Raw genomic sequence first — 24,581 nt, 5'->3', positions numbered from 1 at the left:
TAACGCTAACACACTATACTAGACAAAGGCTCTAAGAGATAAAAGTGACAGCAGACAAATACCCTGGATATAAATAACACTTTTAGATAACACTGAGAAGGGACAAAGTCTCTGGGATAAGGAAAAGATTGATAAAGCAAATTCGTGTCTCCTTGGTGGGAAGTGTAGTGACTACCCACTGAGAGAGAGAAAAAATTATGCAAATTCATTTATATGAAAACAAGCAAATCCTTCACTTAAGAAAAGGAATGTTTTGGAATTTCTGAATTCATATGCTGTTTTACATAACTTCCCAACCTCGTAGCAATAGTATGTCTATTTACTTTTGAGCAGGATTTCTTTTAATTTCAGGAAATATAATTTACTATCATGTACAAAAGTTACGTCTTAACAGCAAGAATGTTGCACACCAAACAGCACAAACAGAGTGCAAGCTACTCAACAGAATTCTCACAAAGGAAAATACATCCTGGCAGATCGATGAATCACATGATTAAAATCAAACTCTGTTAGTTTGACACTCGCAAGATCTAATAAAGCACATTAATAAGCAAACAGAGAGGATAACAATTATTGGCACTAGAAGATAACTCCACTCTACATCACGAAAATATCACCAGCCTTTACGGAAAGTTTTGTCACCACACAACACAAGACGATACAAGTCACCAGCTTGGAGAAAAACGGGGCCGAGCGGTGCGTCGCCAAAGCCTGTTCCTAAACGTCCGAAGGAATGACTGTGAACTTATGAAACAGGAAACGCGCTGATGTCATTCTCATCAAGACGATGAGCCATCAGATTACAGGGGCTGGTGTTGCGCCACTCTTTCAGACTTGTCTATGGAACTCCTTAAGCAATTATTTTGGTCAAACCCGTGTTCTTTCAATAGGGAGAAAACATTTTTCCACGAAAAAGAGTTTTGAAATATTCTAAATATATGATACAGAAGATATCTGCAACTGTTTGTACTGTATTTTGATTATTATTATACACAGTACCAGCGAGAATGGAACATGATCTTGGAGACCAGTAATATAAAAGTGTCTTTATAACAAAAATCTATTGACTGTTATATTCTCTTCTTTTTACACAATTAAAAATTGTATGGTTTCTCCGGGTCTTTTCTCTTGTAATTATGCGCTGTCACTGCCATTCTGTGGCACTTCAGTAGAACTATCAAAATATGTCACATTCGATCGACTTTCACCCTTGAATTTTCCGGCATTGAAAACCTTGACATTCAGTCACACGTCGATTCATGACAAAAGCGACCTGGAAGTACATGTTCAGCACACACTGACTAATCCAGGATTTTGATGAAGCGACACGTCACAGTTACCTCCACCAAGATTATGTTTTGTGTTCCCTGGCAGGAAGAGTCCGGAGATGCACGTCAGTCCTCTATCCTCTGCAAAACCTTGCCACACTGATAAGCCGCCTCTGGGCAAGCTAAACCAAACAGCCAACTATAAATTTGGTTCGGTTTATTTCTTTGTTTCTTTTTAAGCAGGATTACGGAAAAAGTTGCGTGTTGTCACACACAATTCTGACTAGAGGCGAACCTCCTTTCCGCAAATAAGTGATTGGGTTTGGGGAGAGACAGGAATGCAACTTTTAGCTCCAAACGCTCTACTCGTTTCATGTGAAAACATCCGACATGTGAGAAGGGCGATTCGAAAATCAGGAACTTTGGAAGCAGGTCCTGTGAATCTGATGAACTGCATCTCGCTATTACTTTAGTATACATAACAGTTGTAATTTACATATAGACACTAATTTCATGGTTATACAATATTTTAGAAAATTATATACTTTGCCCACGAAAAATAAGTCACACCCGAAAACTGGGCAACCACTACTGAAAGGTAACGAAGTAAACTTAGGTAGTGACACTATAGGATAGAGACGCTGAAACACCGTGATTACATAGTTGCAATGTGTTTCATAAAATTATTATATATAAAAGATATATATATATATATATATATATATATATATATATATATATATATATATATATATATATATATATATATATATATATATATATATATATATATATATATATATATATATATATATATATATATATATATATATATATAAATATATATATATATAAATAACTTTCATACAAACGGTTGAAGATGAAAATTCTATTTTCTTGTTCTGCATCCTGAAGTCTTCCTATTACGAAACAGTTACACTGAAAAACACAAACGCATAAAATTATTGCTTAAAAGAGCCAGATCCAGGTGCAAAATAGTGTAGTGCAAAAGCATTGCTCTTTAAAATTCGGAGCTTTGTCGATCTATCACAGCTTAGTTGCTCAAGTGCATCAAACAGGACGCTGCATTGATGAACAAGGCCCGGCGCCTTGTCTTTGCAATCTATGCAATGATATTATGTGTTCAAATAATTTTACGTGCATTTTCTAATTTCGGGGTTCCTTATGTAAGCTACGTGTTTGTGTGGGCGCGTATAAGAAAAGGTCCAACGTTTCCATCATTTTAATCGTCGATAGATGACAAAATGTTTCCCCAGCACCTCCACACACATAATCTATATACATTATATACAGAATACATACATACATATATATATATATATATATATATATATATATATATATATATATATATATATATATATATATATATATATATATATATATATATACTGCACATAAACACACACACCTCTATATAATATATATATATACACATATATATAAATATTATATATATTTACATATATATATTTATACTGAAGTTGTAAGTGGGTAGTTAAGATACTGAAAATGTCAAGACTCCAGGAATATGGGATTAAAGGCGGGATACTGCAGTATGGTGCTAAAAACGCGACTCAGTGGTTGACCGGAGTCTGTAAGGCACATCTTGTACGAAAAGTCTCCAAAGGAACAGGTGATAGGAACTGCAATTACTGTGCACATGGGTCAATATGATACTGACGAAGAATTTGAGGGAATAGCGTTTTTTTAACACAATGGGGAAGGTAATACAGTCGAGTTTTAATTGAGAGGTTAACATAGATGACAGATGAAGTGAAAGGGGAAGAGCATTATTGGGTTAGACAAGGAAGAGACAGTGTGGATCAAACGTACTATGATACAGTTATTATAGAAAAATGTCTGAGAGTACGGGGAAAAAACTAACCCCTATATAGCAAATATGTAGGGAAAACTTCTGAGGGTGCAGGAGATTTGTGATATAAGTGAACTGGCAAGAAGAAATCAAAAGATTTTACAGTGAAAGCAAAGTTTCTGATAATATGTAGACACGAGGTGATCAATTTGGCGTCGAAGTATCTCGCGACACTGGTGCGTTATTCCCCACGGTTATCTGATATCTTCATAGATGGAGTGATGCAAGAAATGAGAAAGAACAGTATGTAGACGTCGGTGCAGTTGTGTGGCAACAGATAACAGAAAAGAAAAAAAAAGACAATAAAATGTTGAAGGCGAATAGTTAAAAGAAACGACACAAAACATCTGAGGAATCTGAAAGTGCTTCTAGGAGTAGAAAGTTCAGAGTAAATGTGAGCAAGACTAATATTATGAGAGTGAACAGACACATGGAGCAATGAACGTTAATATAGATGGTAGAAGTTTGGTACTGGGTGATTTTCATGGTAGTTGCAAGTAAATAAAACCGGTGAAGGTAGGGTGGCAAAAAGAGTCAAGTATCAGAACAAAGCAAGGAAGGTATATAGTAGGCCGTATGCGAGATTTGGTAAACGAAGTATCTAATGAAGCCAAAATGAATGAAGGTACCGTTGAGGTAGCTTCTGCATGGGAGTGAAATGTGGATGTTAAATGTGTATAAAATAAAGCTGAAGCTATTGGGAAGACATGTTTAATGAGGAATATAGAGACAAATGAAAGAGGAAAAATTTTATCTTTAGTGTAACAACAGCTTTCGGAAACTGCAAAACTTTCAGGCAGAAATATCCATCCGCTTGAAGGCCCATCTCTCCCAAAGTTATATTCCTATCTCTCCCAAAATCTAATCACTCATCACCAGTAGCTAGGCCCAATCTTACTAAAACAACAAAAAATCCATACATAGCGTTTTGTGTAATCCCGTTGACACAAACAAACAACTCAACCAAAAAATAATAACCATCTTCGGAGGTAACGGATCGAGTTTTGATTTAAAACTCTTTGTTCATAAGAACTAAAAACACAACCATTTTCGGAGATAACGGATCGAGTTTTAATTTAAGACTCTTTGTTCATAATAACTAAATGAAGGTGAAAAGAGTAATTCCTGAAAGTGTCAGAAGGCAGGAGGGCAGGAAGGCCTAGACATCGAAGGATGGTAGGATCCCGAGAGGTACTGGAGCAGATGGACCTAAATGGCAAAGTACGGTTTGGTTAGATCTTATGATTTTGCATACTTTTATGCGACATTACAAAATTAAACAGGACCTCTTTATTTTTTTATGATCATTATATGTGACGCAAGCTTTTTGTTGTATTTATTCACTGCATAAACATCTCTACTTTATGCACACACACACATTATATATATATATATATATATATATATATATATATATATATATATATATATATATATATATATATATATATATATATGTATATATATATATATATATATATATATATATATATATATATATACATATATATAAATATGTGTGTAATACAGAATAATCCTACAGTTATCTTACCTGTAGGATTGGTAGTCATGATCAAGTGGTCTCTCTCTCTCTCTCTCTCTCTCTCTCTCTCTCTCTCTCTCTCTCTCTCTCTCTCACTTGAGATCGCTAAAACCATACGTCTAGCTTGTGCAAATTAAACCGTGTTTTACAAAAATTGTTTACTCTGCAAATCCAACATATGACAGGCTAAAAATGGTAAATAAGCATAAAACTAAGATGGAAAAAAAGGTAAGTGAATGTCTTCCCAAACATATTAACAGTTCAAGAACTGTAAGTGGGATTCTTCTTATCTCAACCCCAATCACTATTTAGTCTCCGTTCAAATTTTATGTCTGTAGGTCACCAGTTCCCAAAGCGGTCACGTTCTTTCTTTGGTGTGTCTGTCTATACATGACTATGCATGGGCATGCACATCATGCATGAACATCCATGAAACATCTGTAGAGACAAATCACATTAACACCATTACACCACACAGAAAGAAATGTTAAAAGAAATAACAAAACGTTACGCCACCAAAATGTGAATTGACTGTCTATCTTTAACACTCACCCTTAGAGCAGGGAACTGGGTCCTCAGAGTCCTTCTCACTTGGGCTCCTCCAAAACGAATATAAGGCTTTCTACAGAAGCTCCAAGCACTTACCCTAAGGCTGCGTTCACACCAAGGGAGTCGCGTCGAGTCAAGTCTCGTCAAGTCACGATAATTTATGACGCATCATGAATCGCCAACCAAGTTTTAACACTGATCTGTATGGGGGGCCTTTGAAAGAAACCGTTCACACCGAATGCGTCGAGTCACATCACGTCACATTGCGTCGTGTCGCTTCAAGTCACAAATAGAGCTGGACCTATTTTTGACATCAGGCATATTGAGTCTCACGTGCCGTTTGCAAGTATGCTGGTCGAACCACTAATAAACTTAGTTCGGGAGCGCCCTGCTATCTATGATGCCAGTGACCCCAACCACCGTGATCGTGACTTCATTGTCAGTTTATGGAAAGCAGTTGCTGCTGCAATGTCATGTGCAGGTAAACAACAACAGTTTGATTCATTTTGAACCATTTATTACGCTTTGAACAATACATTTTGCTTATATATTACCATGAACCATAGGCTAACCTAACTTAGCCACTCAAAATAGCCGAAATTTTCAATTTCCCCTTACTACCCACAGGTCTATATTTTATAATAAATATGTAATCTGTTAGATTGGGGAGGTTTTCCACATTTTCAGGTAGTCTAATGTATTAAAACCTGATATTTAAGGTTTTTAACATAGTTTAAACCTCAAAATAGATGTGGAGCTCTCCTCCAGAATTACTGGGTAACGAAATATTCGATATTTCAGTGGTTTTATCAGTGGCTTTTTACCTTGGAAAAATAACTTTGTTGATCCTCTCTCTCTCTCTCTCTCTCTCTCTCTCTCTCTCTCTCTCTCTCTCTCTCTCTCTCTCTCAATAATCATCTAAACTGTCATTATTAGTTAAGATGATGCACCCAGATTCAAGGTTTATTTTTATGACTGCGACGACAAAGCCACAGCGAAACATTAATTTTAGCAAGAGAATATGCACCCATTCTCAACAAGACCTATTGTGGCAATATAAAGAAAAAAAAAATGAGTACAGACTTGAATTATTGACGCATTTGGTGTGGACAGGGTTTCGTCAAACTGAACCGCATCAAATGAATCTTCGTGACTCGACGCGACTCCCTTGGTGTGAACGCAGCCATTAAAAGCCACTCCTTATTTCACACAAGTAAGTAAGCATACCTTAGTTTAACCAGACCACTGAGCATTTCACACAAACCCCTTCTTCACGACATACCCATATTCGGGCTCTAACCAGACAAAGCTTCCAGTACATTCGAGACAAAATGCTGACAAGCTCTTCCGCTAACGAGCCGTTGACGCGGTTGTATCTAAGGTGACTTTCGCTCATCGACCCCTTTGCTGAGCCAACAGATCATCAGGCATTAACCTATGCACTGAAATGCGCTCAATGCTCCAAAACACTACATTGTCAAGTACTAACGGAAACATACAATATATGTATATATATACACATATATATATAATATATATATATATACATATCTATAATATATATACGTACATATATACACACACACACACATATATATACAGTATATATATATATATATATATATATATATATATATATATATATATATATATATATATATATATATACACATATACGTATCTGATTCTAAACACCCATAACAGAACGCACAGTCGTGGACCAATTTACAGTACATTACATGAGAGCCAACGAATCAGGTATGGTGCTTCATATAAATCCAAGGAGCTAACTCAAAAGAGAGCCGGCGAGAGCCAGAAAGTGAGGTAGGGCGCACGCCTTCCCAACTCTTGGAAGTGAATACAATTAGGAAAGGAAGGAATAACGACATTATTGACTTCCGAGTCGCCTGGCAGCGATTCCCATACACGACTCCCATACCTCCATCACGAAGGATCAGGGGAGGGGGAGGGGTAACACAGCCCGAGATGGAAATCAAAATGGGTCCTCTCTGATTGGGCAAAGAAACTTTTCCAACAGTCAATTTGTCGCAAAAGCTGTCTTGATTGGTTTTATGTGCTACTTTAAAAAAAAAAATTCAAGAAGAGAATGCCAAGACGTATGTATTGAGCAAATCCCACGAACCTTCGTGGTACTGTACACTTCAGTAAAGCATATAACTTAAAAGCCAAATGAATGCTACTATCAACTGCTTATTACCTTTAAAAATATAGTCTGATTTAGTATATACATTCAGAACAATATATTACTGGCAAATTCCATGAAATTTTAAATTACCTTTTAACAGAAAATATATCAGAGCTTTATAATTATTAGAAGCAATAATTCATCCATAACTGTCACTCTGTAATCAGTACAATATCACAAATTTGTAAAATTCGAATGTTTCCATAAAAAAGTTAAAAGCTAACAACAAACAAAAACAAACAAACAAACACACACACACACACATATATATGTATATAAAACAGTTGCTGTGTTAGTTTTCTGAGCTGTGGAGTTCATACAGGAATCAGCAGTTAGGTTGAGAATGTAGCTGTGATCGCTGCCTATTATTGTTATCACTGTGATTTATCCTGAACGATGAGAATTTCAGAGTACAAGATAAAGTGAAGCTAGAAGCAGGTAGCCAGTGGCAAAGATGAATGCTGTAATAAAAGCATATGCTGGCTAAGAAGCTTACAACAATACACAAAAGCAGTTGGTAATCATCTAAAAACATTTAATCATCACTACTCTAGATCTCATGTTGCCTCCGCTGCTTTTCCCGACTAATGTACACATTTAAACGCTTATTTTAATAGGAATACTTATCAGGTCTGAAGAGCGAATGGTTCATTAATCCGTCGGTATAATATTTTTTATTTATGAGATATTCATCTTTCGACAAAAGGAATCCTTAAGCCGCTCCGCAATGACCTACATCGAGGCAGTTCGCCTTTTGCAATGCCTAATAGTTAGACCAGATTTCCTGTCGACGTTCGTACAGACAATTGATTTTTTTTCTTTTTTTTTTTTTTGTTTTAATCCCGGAGAAAATATCAACATCCGACTGAAAATAACACCCAAAGTTTCAAAAGCCAAACGCCTCTCTTCTGTCACATCAGATTAAACAATCGACGTAACGTCTTTTCTCCTTTAACTTCATTTCTCCTGCTATAAATCACAAAAGCTCTGAACACCTGAGAGAGGAAGCGAGAGAGAAAGAGAAACAACATAAATGTGACATTGATCAATAGGCGACTCCGATGGAATGTGAGTTTGAACATCCAACAGAGGAGACTCTCTGGGAACAATCAGCGCACTAAGTTGGATGGCATTACGATCTGATTTAGTCAAATCAGTTTCACCAGAACTTGCAATGCATCGCCATGAAATATAGGAAGGAAACAAAAGACTGCCCAGATTCCCACGAAAAAAAAATAATAAAAGTACTCCATTTTTATTGCTCAAAACCTTCCTGTGATACCAGCAGACAAGGTATTCCGCTGATAATGAAGCCAAAGAGGAGTTCGCTGCCTGGAATGAGGCCTAGCGAAGTCAATTGGTATGATCTCATAAAACCAAAGGGAAAGGCCCAGTGATGTCAATGGGCGAAATTTTACCAATACAACGGGCAAGATACTGAGAAATGGGTGACAGGAAAGGACTCAACCTTTTGTTTTTTAATTTTCGAAAGTGGGAAACTGGAGTGATCGTAATTCTGCCTCGTAAACAGACGGTAAAATAATTCAGGAACAGAACGGAAGCAAGGCCGTTTGAAAATCTAAGCGTGGATGTTATAAAGGACTGTTAAGCCTACCGACAATCATATTACTGGCCTAACAACAATTGAAAAGACTAGAAGACTATGAATAAAATGGAATATGTCTTATAAACAAGGTTTGCGCCCCGTTTCACATGGCATGACAGCGTAACACTGGGTTATGAGAGGCTGAAAACGAACTTCCAGAGATATGAACACGTGCCGTTAGATTATTTGTGAAGGGCTGAATTGTCAGTATTTGAACGACTATGCACTGCAGGGTGTTTGGAAAAGTTCGCTAATAAAGTAGAAGAAAATGGGAGTGGGCGGGGAATCCCTTTGGGCTTAACACACATGACAGTGGAAGGACTCAAACTAACATTGCCAACTTTAAGACTGGTGTAGCGATGCGTAGTTTCCTGTCAAGAACACGCTCGGCAGCAGAGTCAGAGGACACAAGCAATGCTTATGACTAAAGCAGCAAGTGAGGAGTTTGACTAACAGGACCTTTGTCAGACTTTCAGACCAGATCAGAAGATTCTCTAAAGTTCGTGAAGCAGGCCATCACACTTTGGTAACACAGGGCACATCAGTGACTGGCAGCGATTTCCGGGGATTATATTATGTTTGAAAATGAGAGTACCAAGAAGATTTTTAAACTAATCAATGTAAACATAAGAGAAACAGAACGATATCCAGAGATGGTCCAGGGCCGTCACACTTCCTGTAAAGTATTCGCTTAACAACGTGTTTGAAGGAAAATATCCTACATAACGGAAGCATTTTGTCAAGATAAGTGTCAATTTTTTATTTGCTATCGCCCAAATACGGATACTATGATTCGATGAGGATTACCCGAATTTCTTTTCAAAGTTAAAAAGGACATCCCACTGGTTACTTGGTAAATGTTATGTTAGGCCAAAACGGAGAGAGAGAGAGAGAGAGAGAGAGAGAGAGAGAGAGAGAGAGAGAGAGAGAGAGAGAGAGAGAGAGTTTGGGATATTCATTGAAGGGTCCACATGCCTCTTCTATGAAATGGATATATTTTTCTTTCACTCCCCGCAAATACTTAAATTTTACCTTCGGAGCGTAATTTGACGAGCCAGCAAGTATATTTCCTATAAAATTTCTAATACAAACGGCTCCTGATAAAATTTACTAAGCATAAAAGGACAATTAAAATCAACACTTTACCAAGTGGATATCGCCTGAGGCCAACATCCATTGTCATCAAACAATAATCTAAAAACCGCCTGAAGGTTCGGAGTTAAGAAGATAGGAACAACAGGGTTCGGCAGCAATTTCCACTCGCCACAACATTTCTTGAAAACAATTCCAGCGAATTCGTTGCCAGCACACGAACTCAGCGAACACTTATCACTGTGAGATATTCCAGACAAACACCGATACAATTTGCAGGGTATGAACACCACGGCCGCGCTCACCTAAATACCAATTATCGCGAATGGTATTTCCTCATGTGAGCCAAACACAAGTTACGGGTTATCACAACTTTATCTAATCGCTCTGACATTTAGATAAGAACTTCCAGTTGATCGCAGGTAACTAGATTATAATGGCATTATAAGAAACGGCGAATCATTTACGACTGAACGATTGAACTTACCAACGTGCGACAGCAAAAAATATAAATATATTATATATATATATATATATATATATATATATATATATATATATATATATATATATATATATATATATATATATATATATCGCAGGTAACTGATTATAATGCATTATGTGTATCATTTGACTGAACGATTGAACTTACCAACATGTATATATATATATATATATATATATATATATATATATATATATATATATATATATATATATATATATATATATATATATAATCAAATACATGTATATATATATATATATATATATATATATATATATATATATATATATATATATATATATATATATATATATATATATATATGCATATATATATATATATAATATATAATATGCACATACATATGGGGGTGCATGCGCAAGTGCATTTAAAGATTTTGGCAACAAATCAAAATGTCATCATTAAAATCACATGCCATCTATTGTTTTATTTAACTTCAAGTTTATATAGAAACTTTTTTCAATACATTTAAAGGTGTCTTTCTTCCCTCTTGACTTAGGTAACTCCTTAAAAGTATCTTGATATATCTTGTTGAAAAGAGCGACAGTACAGTAAGGCCAGCTGAAATATCTGAAAACTAGCGCACAGTGGTATTTGCGATACTCCGTTATCAATAAAATGAGCACTTTTTAAGCGAACAAATACTGGAGGAAAAATCTGAGGCCCACATTATGTTCTGAACGAAAGAATTCTGGCATCATTTTCTGGCCAGCAGCTTGACTGATTGATTGATTGAATATAGAATTTAGGCCAAAGGCCAAGCACTGGGACCTATGAGGTCATTCAGCGCTGAAACAGAAATTGACATTAAAGGGTTTGAGAGATGTAACAGGAGGAAAACCTTGCAGTTGCACCCTGAAACAATTGTTAGGAGAGGGTGGAAAGTAAGATGGAAGAAAGAGAATATGAAAGGAGGTACAGTAAAAGGAACGAAAGGGGCTGAAGCTAGGGGATGAAAGCACGCTACAAAGAACCTTAAGTAATGCCTACATTGAACCACGTGAGGTGCACTGACGGCGCTAGCCCCCTGCGGGCTGGCCATTAGCGAAAGCCCAATGCGTCTATACTGATACGGAAGAGAGAGATTCCAGGGCCTATCCTTTCGCTTCTTTCCTTCGTCTTTTCAGCAGCAAAGTGAAAACGGATACCGGATAATCTTCGATAATCCTCAACAATACAAGAGACATCTTCCACTTCTAATCGCAACTTGAAAGGCTTCCTTTCAACCAGTGATTATCGTCAGTCTCTTTTGTGCATTCGCGTATCCCCGAGGCATCGTTTTACAAGTGCGAACACACGACAATCAATGCAGCAGGCCACAAGATATTTTTTTTTTATAATTCCCGTTACTTTAAAGTGCTTGTAAAAAAATATATTCGTGTGAAATCATTTTATTCATTTTGTAAAGGGAGTGTTCTTAGTATCTGACCATTGTATAAGGAGATGAAGAGCAATTAACTTATATAATTCATTATTCATTTTCAATAAGAAAATGCGTAGAAAAAAGCCATGCCATTTATTCCAGGCAAAAATTTTACCCGATTCCTTAGATACCGAATTAAAAGTTAGAAATTAAAACTATTTGCACAATTTGACTTTCATCCCAGTCAGGATGTCTACCAAAGATCACTCATTGCAAAATAATTCAAATGTGTAAGTCTCTCAAACGATAGAGACGAGACATTATCACACACACTGTATTTACAGTTATATCTATCTATAACCACACACACATAATATAAGCAAATTTCTCAAATTAATAAAGGTAATACGTTTTCACTCACCGGAAAATTCCATAAAAGTAAAAAACCTCTCAAGTTCTGAAAATTTAGTTACATGACAGTTATAAATACATTTCCAAAAGAAAGGATATGGCCCTTTGCCACCATTTCATAATATCGACTTTAATCCCGAGATCACAAAAGGCCTCTACATCATTCCCTACGAAGACTAGCAGTATTATGCTTGTATTCGCCGTCCAACAAAATATGTACGTATCGAAGCGCGAACATCGGAAATCCAATCCCTCTCGGTCTACACTTCTACATATATCAGATTAACTATAACACAATCATAACAAAAGGATTCCCAGCATCAACAACAACTAACACCAAGTATTATCTGAATCATTCGTAGCCTATACAAAGCCCTGTTTATTGAAGTGCGGTTGTTAGTGAATCCCCTCAGCTGAAATAGACATCAGATGAATTTCTCTCAATAAAAAAAAAAGACTTTTCGTATATGTAGATAACACAAAACATCCGTGAGAAGCACGGGACCTTTCCTTCGTCCTTACGCCTATCAGATTACGATGAAGTGAAACAGCCGTTCCTGATACAGCGGTTTTTTGCGGATGCACAGCGAACTTTAAAATAAATAAATGGGAGGGGGGAGAATTGTAAACTGATTCGCTTGTCGACTTTTTCTTGTCGCTTAAACAGTTTCTGGATAATAATAATAATAATAATAATAATAATAATAATAATAATAATAATAATAATAATAATAATAATAACGGTTTGTTAGTTTTAACGTGTGCAACGTCCTTGGCTGTCCCCCAAACCACCGATCTCAGGCGATTACAAACGGCTTTTGTCTCTCCTTTCAGTTTCTTCTATTCTTTCAGTTTCCTCTGTTATTACAAGTTTAAATTTGAACGCACCCTTCATTGAATTCCCGACCACAGGAGTAAAAGCCATTCTTTCCTCGCCATGGGAGGAGGAGTTAACTTGGAATCCCTACACAAATTTATATCACATCTGCAACATTCGCGCCACTCTCACAATGTGAGAGTAAGCGCGCATGCGCTGGCTCTTGTGGAATGCATAAGCCTCTCAACTGCACGGGAAGAAAGAGTAATGTCATTACACGTATACCAACCAGCACAACACCGAGTGAACCTATATATCATTCTGGAGATTAATGGAAAGAAACGTCGGATTCGACGTCAGGAAGAGAACGACAATGAGCAAGTAAGTTTTCCCCGAGAGCTACAATCTAAGGCAAATACACACGAATGACTCGAATATACTAGCGAGAGGTTTCTAATCCCTCCTGATAGGCAACGGGTTATTACAGTCGAATGAGGAAGCTGAGGCTGTATGACGACACTTCCCATCTGTCACTCATATTTGCTTCTAACAGGTTCTAACTTTAATCCTTTGAGCTAAATTCATTAACCTACTGAATCCGTTATTGAAATTCATAACAATGGTCCCATGATCATACCGACGCCGGACAATTCCAACATGATCGGAACAAAAACATGTTTATGTGGGCGTTTTTCAAAGGACTACAGGAAATTCTCCAAACAAAAAACAGTGGTAGATTCGAATATTAATTACTAATTGAAGTTTCATTCTTTTCATTCTCGTGTACAAATACGTATATACATATACAGAGACACACACGACAGACACACACACACACACACACACATATATATATATATATATATATATATATATATATATATATATATATATATATATATATATATATATATATATATATATATATATATATATATATATATATATATATATATATATATATATATATATATATATATATATATATATATATATATATATATATATATATATGCTGCAATGTCTTGATGAATATAAACAACACCACTTAAAAAGAAGCAAGCGTAATTGTGTCATGGAGTTCCAACTTTCACAACGATACGCCCAATGTTACTTAAGATTTATGAAGTCAATCAATCTTTTTCAATTAAAAACTTTATGGGTCTTTACATTACTGCAGCGGAGCATCAGAGCGTGAACCATCACTTCACTTATAGTTAGCAGCACATGGCGGCATATTCTTTGCCCTTTGCTGATTTAAAACAATGTTCTATATTTGCTAAACATTAGTATTTATACTTATGGAAATGTGCATACAAAGTAACGTGGTGATAAGTTATAGGAAACATACCAAAACTAACATCATTATTTACAAAAGTGTGATTTTGCTCAGTCTGTAAAAATAAACAACCGACAGAATGGCTTATTAATTATCTTTCCCCCTACTAAACCGGACAACAATATTGCTGCCGCCCTGGGAAAAATCCTCGACGTTCTTACAATGACCTCACACCTTGACAGATGCCTCATCACCATTGCTTCGTTTACATTCCGGTACGCTGCGCCATTTACTACTTTTTAGCAAGCAACATGTGTCCAAAATTTCCTGGCCCTCTATCTTTTACTATACCAGCACTTTCAAATCACCATACCGACACTCCTTAGGACAAAATCGCAAGATCTCCCGATCCTTCTACAGGACTAAACACACTAAAAGCACTCGTCCAGGTATTTCCGAATGGTTACTTTTATATTTAACTTTAACATTACATTTCTTCATCCCTCCTTCGTCGACACTGACAACAGGCAGCCAATCCATCACATTTTCTTCCACCAAATCACATTCAGCTTCATGCAAAACTGGGTAAACAAACCTTCCCTACTCCCCAACGTCCCCCTAAACACTTCATCTGCACTAAACCTTTTATAAAGATCTCACTCCTATCACTCTACGGCTTGCAACTAATTCAGCTTTCATAATCATTTATTTTCATCCCCTTGTGTTTTCTAGCATTCATAGTCAATAACCGAAAAGAGTCATTACAGAATCTCTCGAGATAAAACGTTCCAGTACGGTAATTGAAATTCTGCTCAAAAGCGAATTCCACCCCCCCCCCCCCCACCGACAACCCCAACCTCTCTCTAGGAAATATTTACATTCTTCACTGTATACAGAAGCTCAGATCAGGATTGCAGTTGAAGAGAGAAATCTTCAGTTAACAGGGAAACATGAGTTAGGAGTCGTGCAATGTGAGAGAGTTATCCGAGAGGCCTGAGAGTAAAAAAGCGGCCGAATGTGGCGTTAGTGAACCTTGTGAATGTTTACCAGGGGGAGCGAAAAGGCTAACGAAGATGCAGTCTTAATGAGCTGCTGGCCTGTTAGATGGTCTGAAATTTCAAACACCTGACAATGAAGATGAAATCCTAAGAAATTATGTTGAAAGGAAGGCTGAAAAGATTTTCTGTGAGAAAATAGCGCTTGGCAAGGTTAACATGCTATTTTAAATAGTTTATGGACGGGGTGGTGAAACAAGCTGCGAAAAGACAAAAAGATGATGGAGAAGTCTGCAAGAAGGGGAAGGACAAATTGCATGAAAGATAAACTTCCAAATGCAAGCCGGTGGCGATGGTAGATAATCGAGTGTACATAATATATCGTGTGTGTTCAGAAAAAGCCAATCGGGTGTTTGTGTATGAATCAAATCAATCGCATTATGAAAAAATCCGACAGCAGACGCCATACAGAAACAGAATATAACACACAACCACTATGTTATCGAGTATCGTACATTAAAGGTGAAGAGGAGCATCAGTCGGTATCGGTGAATGGATAATCTAACCAACCTTTCGGAACTGATTAAAAAAAAAAAACTAACAGTACACTGTATTTAAGTAAACACTCAACCATAAAGATAGGAAGGAAAACTGAACACTACAAATAAAAAAGCGTGTAAAACAAGCAGGCACATGAGTTAGTGTTTAGTCCTGTAGAGAGAACATACCTGGGAAGCAGAAAGAAGACTACAAGCGAATGAACTGACATTAAGGAAGCATATTTTAACATCTTAAAGCACATGGATGTGTACAAAACATAAAAATATACATGTACCACAAATTATTGCAGATTCCTTAATAATTGAAATGTCTTTGAATGAGTAGCGAAACTGTCTGAAGGTTTCATCCTTTATTTAATAAACTGTATCTTTCCAAGATCGACACAGCATTCCTGGAGAGAACTTTACTCGCTGAAAATGAAAACTGAAATGCATGTAATGGAGCATAAGTGTGCATATATATATATATATATATATATATATATATATATATATATATATATATATATATATATATATATATATATATATATATATATATATATATTGTCACAATGCATACCAAGTACCTGGTTGTTACACAAATAATCTCAAAATTCAAAAATTTACCTCACATCAGCCAGATACCTGAACTCTCACAATAATATGATATTACGAATGAGTACTCTACAGGTAACAGTGATCTCTTAAAAAACTTATTAATCACTTGAAAAATCAAACTCAGTTTATCAGAATATGTGTGAGGTATCAACAATTACACAACAAATATTCTAGAGTAAAAGGGGCATCACTCCATCACACAACATTAACTGTTTCCCTGGTCTTAATTCACTTTAGCAAAACTTAAAGAACAAAACATGTTTATCACTTTGCCTTATGCACACAATCAATCCTGTTCAATAAATGATACAATTTTTTTCTAAAAATATTAAATACAAAAATTTATTTTTAAATTCAGAATTTTTAATTAGAATTCACAATCTGAAAAATTTACTATTACTTGAAAATAACATAAAACCTAATTAATTCTTGATTTAAATTATGAAACAAAACTAATTCACAAAAACTTTATCAGGAATTTAAATTAATCAAGCAAAATTTAATATCAAGAATCACTTACGATTTGAAAAGAAAATCTTAATAAAAATAAATAAAATAAAATATGCAATATTAAATTACCAAGAAATATTTAAAATGCTACGTAAATAAATGTTACATCAAAAACATAAAAAAAATGTGAAATTATGAAGAGATTCCAAACACAAGAACACTCAAAAATACACAAAAGCTTTATCAATAATAATTTCACTAAGGCAAAATTTCCCTACCTTATTATACCATGGTATTAATAAGTAAAATTCATGTTACCTTACAGAAGTTTGTGAAAATTTTTGTAAAATCACTTGCTGCAGCAGCTTTTCCACAAAACACACTTTTAATAAGGCGCCGCGCCATCACACTTTTCCTACCCTCAGATCTCAAAAAAAAACTAAGACTAACACCAGTGATCACAATATTCTACGTTAATTAATAACTTCTCTCTTTTGAAGAGAGAGAGAGAGAGAGAGAGAGAGAGAGAGAGAGAGAGAGAGAGAGAGAGAGAGAGAAACCAGACAGGTTGGTCTCAAGAATAAGAATGAAACAGATTTCAGAATTCCAGTACCATATGAAACAATTACATGACGTCATTAAAGCATTTTGGTTATGAGATACCAAAAAAGAAATTTCTAGAAGGAAGGTGACCTCACTCCTCATAAAACGTTTTGAATGCAATCTTACAAAACATGACGCAACTGATCAGGACATGTTACTTTTTCTCTCAAAGGGGCATACGTGATCAGAGCCATGTATGTAACTTGGTGAAATCACTCGTCTTAGTCTCGTACAAGACAAATCTTTTACAGAAACCTCTACATGACCGAAACATACAGCAATTGGCTAATTATGATTGGCGTGTTCTATGAACAAGACGAAAAGCTGAGTTGATTTCCTGAAGGAATTGGTAATTGTTATTCCAAACTGTCCTCATGTTAACCCAAAACAAAGCGCTCTCTCTTATCTCAACTGATGACAAATGAAATGAAACAAGTTCTCGTTGAACACACACGTTAATATACTACGTTGCTATTAAAATTGTATTATCAATTCTAAATTATGCTATTAAGTTATTTAAATCATTAGTTCCTTTGAGATCTGATGCCAAACTAAATATGACACTTCAACAATCACTATCATTACATATAACACACGATAGATAAAAGAGTAAATATATCAAAATATTGCATGATATACATATTACAAGGCAACATCATGAAATTTTTCCCCCCAGAAGATTAGTTATCCCGGGTTTGAATCCAACGATTCAGAACAGGATAAATAATCGACAATTAAACTGTTCTTTCAAAAAATGTTCTCTACCTCTACACAGTACGGTTACAAAATCTGTCAGGGGAGCTACTATGGCTGAGAAATTCGGACAGAATCTGCGATAAAGTCCAGCCAAGTCCAAAAATCTTTGTAGCTGTTTCCTCGTAGTAGGGGGTTTAGCTTTAGGGGTACCTTCTGTTTTAGCAAGAAGGACTTTTCCAACTTCAAATCCTAAATACTGAACAGTTGCCTTTCCAAACTCACTTTTTTGTAAGTTGATTGTTAGTCCTGCTTCCTGTAGTTTCTTGAACACTTTCCTTAATATCTTCAGATGTTCTTCCCATGTATTAGAATAAATCACAATGTCATCAAGGTATACACCTACTCCTCCTACTGATCCTAGCAGTTGATCCATCACTCGCTAGAATATTGCAGGTGCATTCATCAGACCAAACGGCAAAACAGTGTATTGCTACAGTCCAAAAGGAGTAATGAAAGCTGACAGCAACTTAGCATTCTCATCTAAGGGAATTTGATAATATCCTTTCAACAAGTCTATCTTGGAAACAAATTTGGCTTGCCCAATATTATTAAGTAATTGATCAATAGGAGACAATGGATAATTGTCAGCCACACTGATGGAATTCAGTTTCCTGTAATCAGTACACATCCTAAATGAGCCATCTGGTTCCTTCACCAACACACAAGGAGAACTATAATGACTTGAACTGGGTTTTGCTAATCCATGCTGCAACAAATATTCAACTTTTTTCTTCAAAACATCTCGATGAAAAGGTATTAAGCGATAAGCTCTGTTTAAAAGGTTTTCCATCTTCTCTGATCTTTATCTCATGCTTTGTCAGATTGGTACGCCTAGGTACAGCTACAAAAATTTCAGGGAAACTTTGAATTACATCACTAAATTCACTACTTTGCTCAACACTGGGATATTTTAGTTTATCTTCCAAATTTTCCAATATTGAAGAATTGTTCATCTTGCTTTCAGCTCCCAATTCGTAGCCATCATCGTCCTCTGTAGATGAAGTTGTCTGTGTTACTGACACTGTTTCAGTTTTAGTCTCTGAGAAGTAAGGTTTCAAAAGATTCATATGTATCTTCCTCTGTTGTTTCCTTCTTCCTGGTGTTTCAATCACGTAAGTTCGATCGCTTAACTTCTCTATTATCCTATAAGAACCTTGAAACTTATTGGTATGGGGAAATCTTTTCACTGGTAAGAACACTAGAACTTGCTGTCCAATACTAAAATTTCTTAGCTTAGTTTTAGCATCATATTTTCTTTTCATTTTATCTTGACTTATTTCCCGATTTTCTAAAGAGAATTTTCTAATTTCTCTTATACTTTTCCTCAAGTTCTTCACATATTCTCCTTGGATTTCCTCTTGATTTTCTTTCCAATTCTCTGCATGAACCTTTAATGGACCTTTGACGTCTCGACCAAAAATCATTTCATCTTGATAAGCATTCCTAACTTCAAATAACATCAAGGGTAAACCAGCATCCCATTCTCTTCCTGATTTATTACAATACTTAGTTAACATACTTTTCAATGTCTGGTGGAACCTTTCCAAGGCTCTTTGAGTCTCTGGATGATAAGCAGTTGATAACTGTTGTTTTACTCCTAACAAGTTCATCACATCCTGGAACAATTTTGAAGAAAAGTTCGTTCCTCTATCACTTTGCACAATTTATGGAATTCCAAACTTGGAGAAAAACTCCACCAACTTCTCAGCAGTTACCTTTGCACTTATACTTCTTACAGGAATTACCTCAGAATACCTAGTTACTGGACACATTAATGTTAACAGATATTCATTCCTTTTTTTATTTTCAGAAGCGGCCCAACCACATCTATAATCATCTTGCTAAAGGGTTCTCGTCTAACTTCTATGGGTTGTAGGGGTGCTTTCTGAATGGTTTCATTTGGTTTTCCAGCTATTTGGCATGTGTGACACTCTCTGCAAAATCTGCTAACATCCTTGTGAAGTCCAGGCCAGAGAAAGTACTTCATAATCTTCTCAACAGTCCTCCTGATTCCCATTTGTCCAGACTCGTGCGCTACTACTACAACTTGCTTCCTCAATGGATATGAAATCAAAATTTGATGATAGTCACCCCATTCAGCATTTCCTGGTATATCTGCAGGTCGATGCTTCCTCATTAGCAAAAATTCCTTTAGATAATAACGGGTAGGAGTTTGTTGCATCTCTCCTTGATCAACAACTCTGAAGAACAGATCAGCCAACGTTGTATCCCTCTTCTGCAGTTCCATTAGCTTCTCTCTAGTCACTTGACCAACTTCAAGGGCTGAACTCTCCATATCTGCTAACTCTGCTTCCGTAGTTTCACTACTATCTTCAGGAACACTTTGACTACTCAGAGTCTCTTCAATAACAACAGGATCCTCTTCTTGGGTAATCTCTTCATTACTAACACTAGGGGAAACTTCACTTTCCTGGAACAGCTCTCCTAAGCTCAAAGATCCTTCATGTAATCCTTCTGGTACAGGCAAATCCTCAGTTTCTTCACTTGTAAACATAGTTCTCTTCATACTCCTGGTAGTTACACAACTTGGAAACAGGTGGGGGTTTTTCTTCTCTAAATCTACCGTAGAACTAATCCTTAACGGTTTGTCTGTCACTATAAGACAAGGAACAAATGGTACACCACCAACTCTATTACCCAGTAAAACATGCTCACCTTCAACAGTTAGTGAGCCCTCTGCAGCAAAATCAATATTCCCCATCACCAATTCACAGGACAGGTGTATGAGGCATATAGGAGTTACCTCTTCTCCTCCTATACCCTTCAAAATAACTGAATTTCCGATGAGATTCTTCTCCAACTGTGGGTTAGCACCACGAACTACCAAACTAAGGTTACTCCCCATATCACGTAATACCTTGACTGGTACATGCACACTCCCTCCTTGAGTTGCCAGCATACCTTCATAGATAGATGGCTTAAAGGCCTCCAAGCTGCTCAGCCACTCACTGCTTGAAGTTACATTTCCACTGGTTGCTAAACATTCTGCTTGTTTAGTCTCAGTCTTCCCAACTGTCTCAGTCTTCCCACACTGCTCTTCATAGTTTGCTTCACCTGGTCACCTTTAACCACTTCACCAACTGGTTTGGTCTGCTCCTGTATTTGATAACAATCTCGACTGTAGTGTCCTACTCTTCCACACTTGTAGCAGACAACAATATTCTGTATCTGTCTTGAGAACAGACTGGATGATGAGGATTTAACATTCAGTTGCTGAGGGGTATTACAGTACCTGGCTTTGTATTGGCATAGCCACTAGAAAGTTTCCAGTTGTAATGTTCACGAAATTTGGATGAGACCTGAAACCTGTGCGTTGTTGGTTCTGGTAATTGACATTATAATTTCTTTTGCTACAAATGATATTATGATCCTCACTCAATGTAGCAGCTTTGTCAAGTTTCTTAACCTCTCTCTCTCTCTCTCTCTCTTAAATAGCCTCTTATGTGTTCAGGAATTCCTCTAAGATATTGCTCTAGGACTACTAACTCCTCAAGTTCGTCCATACCATCGTTTAAAACATCTTACTTTGTAGGCATAATCCAAGAAAATCATCTTGTCATCCTTTCTCAAAGATCTGAATCTTTCATTATAATATTCAAGGGTCATCTGGTAAACTTGTAGCAAATGTGTTTGAGTACCTTGTACTCTTTACATTGATCAGCTGATAAGGCTAAATAGGCACGTCTTCCTTTACCAAAGTGATCAAAAAACTCATCTGGAGCTTCTGTAAACTTTGGAATTAACTTCTGCACTCTTACTACATCAAATACAGGGTCTGAAATATCCTGGGTAGGGTTAGAGGTAGGGTTAGACTGTGTTACAGGTACTGTGGATCGAGCTTTTATTAACTCCATCTCCCTTTCATGTCTTGCTCTTTCTCTTTCCTTGTTTGCTCTTCCTCTTTCTTCTTCTGCTGCTTTTTCTTCTTCTCTTTCTTTTCTTTCTCTTTGCTCTCTATCTTCTTTCTCTTTCAGCCTGTATTTTCTCTCTTTCAGCCTGCATCTTCAGCTTAATCAAATTTTCTACTGCTTCTATGTGTCTAAGCTCTGCTTCTGTATCACTTTTTTTTTTTGCTCTTCCTTATTTATAAAAATTTTTCCTCAGCTGCATACAACAATTCTTGTGCCTCTTCTAACTCTTCATCTATTTTACCAGATTCCAACAATGCTTGGTTTGTAATACATCTGATTTGTGCCTTAATCATACCACTAGACACATTACCCCCACATGCCACTGCTAAAGCAGTCCACTGTGCCTTAGTCAGGTTGGATTCAGATAACTCTTGGATGGAAGGAGCTGCTAAAAACTTCTGAACATCAAACAGAGCCATTTTCTCTAAGTTACTCAACTAAATAATTCACAATACAAAGCAAAAAATTACTATGTGGTCACTCTCCTGTCAAAATATATCCCTAACGCCACCAGTATAAACCATAAACCAAAGTGATATTTTGTTTTGTTCCCAGGTCTGGGCACCAAAATAATATTGTCACAATGCGTACCAAGTACCTGGTTATTACACAACTAGTCTCAAAATTCAAAAATTTACCTCACTTCAGCCAGATATCTGAACTCTCATAATAATAGGAAATTATGACTGAGTACTCTAAAGGTAACAGTGATCTCTTAAAAAACTTATTAATCACTTGAAAAATCAAACTCAGTTCATCAGAATATGTGAGGTATCAACAATTAAACAAGAAATATTCTAGAGTAAAGGGCATCACTCCATCACACAACTTTAACAGTTTCCCTGGTCTTAATTCACTTTAGCAAAACTAAAAGAACAAAACATGTTTATCACTTTGCCTTATGCACACTCAATTAATCCTATTCACTGGTGGTCAATAAGTGAAACACTGTTTTTCTAAATATATTACATACAAAAAGTTTATTTTTAAATTCAAAATTTTTAATTAGAATTCACAATCTGAAAAATTTACTATTACTTGAAAATAAAACCTAATTAATTTTTGAATTAAATTATGAAACAAAACTAATTCACAAAAACTTTATCAGGAATTTAAATTAATCAAGCAAAATTTAAACTATCAAGAATCACTTAAGATTTGAAAAGAAAATCTTAATAAATGAAAATTAAATCAAATATGCAATATTAAATTACCAAGAAATATTTAAATACTATGTGAATAAATGTTATATCACAAACATAAAAAAATGTGAAAATATGAAGAGATTGCAAACACAAGAACACTCAAAAATACACAAAAGCTTTATCAATAATAATTTCACTAAGGCAAAATTTCCCTAATTTATTATACCACGATATTTATAAGTAAAATTCACGTTACCTTACACAAGTTTGTGAAAATTTTTGTAAAATCACTTGCTGCAGCAGCTTTTCCACAAAACACACTTTTAATAATGCGCCGTTACACTTTCCTACCCTCAGATCTCAAAAAAAAAAAAAACTAAGACTAACACCAGTGACCACAATATTCTACGTTAATTAATAACTTCTCTCTTTTGAAGAAAGAGAGAGAGAGAGAGAGATAAAGAGAGTGAACCAGACAGGTTGGTGTCTCAAGAATAAGAATGAAACAGATTTCAGAATTCCAGTACCATATGAAACAATTACATGACGTCATTAAGGCATTTTGGTTACGAGATACCAAAAGAGAAATTTCTAGACGGAAGTTGACGTCACTCGCCATAAAACGTTTTGAATGCAATCTTACAAAACATGATGTAACTGATCAGGACATGTTACTCTTTCTCTCAAAGGGGCGCACGTGATCAGAGCCCTGTATGTAACTTGGTGAAATCACTCGTCTTATTCTCGTATGGGGCAAATCTTTTACAGGAACCTCTACACGACCGCAACATACAGCCATCGGCTAATTATGACTGACGTGTTTTATAAACAAGACGAAAAACTGAGTTGATTCCCTGAACGCATCGGCAACTGTTATTCCAAACTGTCCTCATGTTAACCCAAAACAAAGTGTTCTCTCTTATCTCAACAGATGACAATTGAAATGAAACAAGTTCTCGCTGAACACACGTGTTCAT

General features: G+C 36.0%; 1 protein-coding gene across 6 annotated transcripts in view; it reads right to left on the bottom strand.

Moving 5' to 3' along the window:
• Positions 1-24,581, bottom strand: part of LOC136836302 (ras-related protein ced-10-like) — a 383,808-nt gene that overhangs the window by 136,785 nt on the left and 222,442 nt on the right. The window contains exon 1 of one of the 6 annotated variants that reach the window (XM_067100419.1): positions 10,216-10,475. The exons of 3 other annotated variants lie outside the window; for them this stretch is intronic. The gene's annotated coding sequence lies outside the window, so the exon portion shown is untranslated. Of the gene's footprint in view, positions 1-627; positions 739-10,215; positions 10,476-24,581 lie in introns of those variants that run through there. 2 more of the 6 variants (XM_067100421.1, XM_067100422.1) reach the window with 2 other exon arrangements.

The sequence above is a fragment of the Macrobrachium rosenbergii genome, chromosome 56 (genome assembly GCF_040412425.1).
Source record: "Macrobrachium rosenbergii isolate ZJJX-2024 chromosome 56, ASM4041242v1, whole genome shotgun sequence".
In the NCBI taxonomy this organism is placed as follows: domain Eukaryota; kingdom Metazoa; phylum Arthropoda; class Malacostraca; order Decapoda; family Palaemonidae; genus Macrobrachium; species Macrobrachium rosenbergii.
Note: the sequence above shows the minus strand (reverse complement) of the source record. Positions and strands in the feature narration are given on the sequence as shown.